The following is a 6,000-nucleotide window of genomic DNA, read 5'->3' as shown; positions in this document are numbered from 1 at the left end:
TAAATACATGTTTAGTGTATGAATATTAAATACATGTTTAGTGTATGAATATTCAATACATGTTTACTGTATGCATATTAAATACATATTTAGTGTATTAATATTAAATATATGTTTAGTTTATTAAACTTAAATACATGTTTTTGTATTAATATTAAATACATGTTTAGTGTATGAATATTAAATACACGTTTAGTGTATGCATATTAAATACATGTTTAGTTTATGAATATTAAATACATGTTTAGTGGATATATAATAAATACATATTTAGTGTATTAATATTAAATACATGTTTTGTGTATAAATATTAAATACATGTTTAGTGTATTAATATTAAATACATTTTTAGTGTATAAATATTAAATACAGGTTTAGTGTATTAATATTAAATACATGTTTAGTGTATGAATATTAAATACATGTTTAGTGTATTAATATTAAATGTTTAGTTTATTAAAATTAAATACATGTTTTTTTATTAATATTAAATACATGTTTAGTGTATTAATATTAAAAACATGTTTAGTGTATAAATGTTAAATACATGCTTAGTGTATTAATATTAAATATATGTTTAGTGTATTAAAATTAAATACATGTTTTTGTATTAATATTAAATACATGTTTAGTGTATGAATGTTAAAGACATGTTTAGTGTATTAATATTAAATATATGTTTGGTGTATTAAAATTAAATACATGTTTTTGTATTAATATTAAATACATGTTTAGTGTATAAATATTAAATACATGTTTAGTTTATAAATATTAAATACATGTTTAGTGTATTAATATTAAATACATGTTTAGTGTATGAATAATAACTACATGTTTAGTGTATTAATATTAAATACATGTTTATTGTATGAATAATAACTACATGTTTAGTGTATGAATATTAAATCCATGTTTAGTGTATGAATATTAAATACAAGTTTAGTGTGAGAATATTAAATACATGTTTAGTCTATTATTAAATTCCATTTTAGTGTATAATTATTAAATACATGTTTAGTGTATTAATATCAAATACATGTTTAGTGTAATAATATTAAATATATGTTTAGTTTATTAAAATTAAATACATGTTTAATGTATGAATATTAAATACATGTTTAGTGTATGAATATTAAATACATGTTTAGTGTATTAATATTAAATACATGTTTAGTGTATGAATATTAAATACATGTTTAGCGTATGCATATTAAATACATGTTTAGTGTATGAATATTCAATACATGTTTACTGTATAAATATTAAATACATGTTTAGTGTATTAATATTAAATACATGTTTAGTGTATTAATATTAAATACATTTTTAGTTTATGAATATTAAATACATGTTTAGTGTATTAATATTAAATATATATTTAGTTTATTACAATTAAATACATTTTTCTGTATTAATATTAAATACATGTTTAGTGTATTAATATTAACTACATGTTTAGTGTATTAATGTTAAATACATGTTTAGTGTTTGAATACTAACTACATGTTTAGTGTATGAATATTAAATACATGTTTAGTGTATAAATATTAAATACATGTTTAAAATATGAATATTAAATACACGTTTAGTGTATGAATATTAAATACATGTTTTGTTTATGAATATTAAATACATGTTTAGTGGATATATAATAAATACATCTTTAGTGTATTAATATTAAATACATGTTTAGTGTATAAATATTAAATACATGTTTAGTGTATTAATATTAAATACATGTTTAGTGTATAAATATTAAATACAGGTTTAGTGTATTAATATTAAATACATGTTTAGTGTATGAATAATAACTACATGTTTAGTGTATGAATATTAAATACATGTTTAGTGTATTAATATTAAATGTTTAGTTTATTAAAATTAAATACATGTTTTTGTATTAATATTAAATACATGTTTAGTGTATTAATATTAAAAACATGTTTAGTGTATAAATGTTAAATACATGTTTAGTGTATGATTGTTAAATACATGTTTAGTGTATTAATATTAAATGTATGTTTAGAGTATTAAAATTAAATACATGTTTTTGTATTAATATTAAATACATGTTTAGTGTATAAATATTAAATATATGTTTAGTTTAATAAAAATAAATACATGTTTTTGTATTAATATTAAATACATATTAAGTGTAAGAATAATAACTACATGTTTATTGTATGAATATTAAATACATGTTTAGTGTATGAATATTAACTACATGTTTAGTGTATGAATATTCAATACATGTTTACTGTATGCATATTAAATACATATTTAGTGTATTAATATTAAATATATGTTTAGTTTATTAAACTTAAATACATGTTTTTGTATTAATATTAAATACATGTTTAGTGTATGAATATTAAATACACGTTTAGTGTATGTATATTAAATACATGTTTAGTTTATGAATATTAAATACATGTTTAGTGGATATATAATAAATACATATTTAGTGTATTAATATTAAATACATGTTTTGTGTATAAATATTAAATACATGTTTAGTGTATTAATATTAAATACATTTTTAGTGTATAAATATTAAATACAGGTTTAGTGTATTAATATTAAATACATGTTTAGTGTATGAATATTAAATACATGTTTAGTGTATTAATATTAAATGTTTAGTTTATTAAAATTAAATACATGTTTTTTTATTAATATTAAATACATGTTTAGTGTATTAATATTAAAAACATGTTTAGTGTATAAATGTTAAATACATGCTTAGTGTATTAATATTAAATATATGTTTAGTGTATTAAAATTAAATACATGTTTTTGTATTAATATTAAATACATGTTTAGTGTATGAATGTTAAAGACATGTTTAGTGTATTAATATTAAATATATGTTTAGTGTATTAAAATTAAATACATGTTTTTGTATTAATATTAAATACATGTTTAGTGTATAAATATTAAATACTTGTTTAGTGTATTAATATTAAATACATGTTTAGTGTATTAATATTAAAACATGTTTAGTGTATAAATGTTAAATACATGTTTAGTGTATAAATGTTAAATACATGTTTAGTGTATTAATATTAAAACATGTTTAGTGTATAAATGTTAAATACATGTTTAGTGTATTAATATTAAATATATGTTTAGTGTATTAAAATTAAATACATGTTTTTGTATTAATATTAAATACATGTTTAGTGTATGAATGTTAAATACATGTTTAGTGTATTAATATTAAATATATGTTTAGTGTATTAAAATTAAATACATGTTTTTGTATTAATATTAAATACATGTTTAGTGTATAAATATCAAATACTTGTTTAGTGTATTAATATTAAATACATGTTTAGTGTATTAATATTAAAACATGTTTAGTGTATGAATGTTAAATACATGTTTAGTGTATTAATATTAAATACATGTTTAGTGTATGAATAATAACTACATGTTTAGTGTAAAAATATTAAATACATGTTTAGTGTATAAATATTAAATACATGTTTAGTTTATTAAATTAAATACATGTTTTTGTATTAATATTAAATACATGTTTAGTGTATAAATATTAAATACATGTTCAGTGTATTAATATTAAATACATGTTTAGTGTATAAATATAAGTGTATGAGTAACCAAACTTATGTAAAAATAAAATAAAAGAAACAAAAAAAAAGGAAAAAGAGAGAGAGAGAGAGACGGAGAGGACCGGGCATATTAAGAGAGAATTTGTGCCCTCCTGTGGACTTCTGCCGCAACTGCACACATAAAGAAATTCATTATTTCCAAGTGTGCCTTATTTAGAGGATAATAAATACATGTTTACTGTATGAATATTAAATATATGATTAGTATATAATTACATATATGTTTGGTATATGATTATTAAATACATGTTCAGTGTATGAATATTAAATACATGTTTAATGTATGAATATTAAATACATGTTTAGTGTATGAATATTAAATACATGTTTGTGTATAAATATTAAATACATGTTTAGTGTATTAATATCAAATATATGTTTAGTTTATTAAACTTAAATACATGTTTTTGTATTAATATTAAATACATGTTTAGTGTATAAATATCTAATACATGTTTACTGTATTAATATTAAATACATATTTAGTGTATAAATAATAACTACATGTTTAGTGTACGACTATTAAATACATGTTTAGTGTATAAATATTAAATACATGTTTAGTGTATTAATATTAAATATGTGTTTACTTTATTAAAATTAAAAAAATGTTTTTGTATTAATATTAAATACATGTTTCGTGTATAAATATTAAATACAGGTTTAGTGTATGAATATTAAATACATGTTTAGTGTATTAATATTAAATATATATTTAGTTTATTAAAATTAAATACATGTTTTGTATTAATATTAAATACATGTTAAGTGTATAAATATTAAATAAATGTTTAGTGTATTAATATTAAATACATGTTTAGTGTATGAATATTAAATATATGTTTAGTGTATAAATATTAAATACATGTTTAGTGTAACAATATTAAATACATGTTTAGTGTATTAATATTAAATATATGTTTAGCTTATTAAAATTAAATACATGTTTTTGTATTAATATTAAATACATATTAAGTGTAAGAATAATAACTACATGTTTATTGAATTAATATTAAATACATGTTTAGTGTATGAATATTTAATACATGTTTAGTGTATTAATATTAAATATGTGTTTAGTTTATTAAATTAAATACATGTTTTTGTATTAATATTAAATACATGTTTAGTGTATTGATCTTAAATATATGTTTAGTTTATTAAAATTAAATACATGTTTTTGTATTAATATTAAATACATGTTTAGTGTATTAATATTAAATACATGTTTACTGTATTAATATTAAATACATGTTTAGTGTATAAATGTTAAATACATGTTTAGTGTATAAATATTAAATATATGTTTAGTTTATTAAAATTAAATACATGTTTTTTTATTAATATTAAATACATGTTTAGTGTATAAATATTAAATACATGTTTAGCGTATTAATATTAAATACATGTTTAGTGTATAAATATAAGTGTATGAGAAACCAAACTTATGTAAAAAAAATTAAAGAAACAAAAAAAAAGGAAAAAGAGAGAGATAGAGAGACGGAGAGGACCGGGCATATTAAGAGGGAACGTGCGCCCTCCTGTGGACTTCTGCCGCAACTGCACACATAAAGAAATTCATTATTTCCAAGTGTGCCTTATTTAGAGGATAATAAATACATGTTTACTGTATGAATATTAAATATATGATTAGTATATGATTACATATACGTTTAGTATATGATTATTAAATACATGTTCAGTGTATTAATATCAAATACATGTTTAGTGTATGAATATTAAATACATGTTTAGTGTATAAATATTAAATACATGTTTAGTGTATGAATATTAAATCAATGTTTAGTGTATGAATATTAAATAAATTTTTAGTGTATTAATATTAAATATATGTTTAGTTTATTGAACTTAAATACTTGTTTTTGTATAAATATTAAATACATGTTTAATGTATGAATATTAAATACATGTTTCGTGTACGAATATTAAATACATGTTTAGTGTATAAATATTAAATACATGTTTAATGTGTGAATATTAAATACATGTTTAGTGTATGAATATTAAATACATTTTTAATGTATGAATATTAAATACATGTTTAGTGTATGGATATTAAATACATGTTTAATGTATGAATATTAAATACATGTTTAGTGTATGAATATTAAATACATTTTTAATGTATGAATATTAAATACATATTTAGTGTATAAATATTAAATACATGTTAAGTGTATGAATATTAAATACATATTTAGTGTATTAATATTAAATACATGTTTAGTGTATTAATATTAAACACATGTTTAGTGTATTAATATTAAAAACATGTTTAGTGTATTAATATTAAATACATGTTTAGTGTATGAATAATAACTAAATGTTTAGTGTATGAATATTAAAT

This window comes from Nerophis ophidion, unplaced genomic scaffold (assembly GCF_033978795.1).
Source record: "Nerophis ophidion isolate RoL-2023_Sa unplaced genomic scaffold, RoL_Noph_v1.0 HiC_scaffold_30, whole genome shotgun sequence".
In the NCBI taxonomy this organism is placed as follows: Eukaryota; Metazoa; Chordata; class Actinopteri; order Syngnathiformes; family Syngnathidae; genus Nerophis; species Nerophis ophidion.
Note: the sequence above shows the minus strand (reverse complement) of the source record.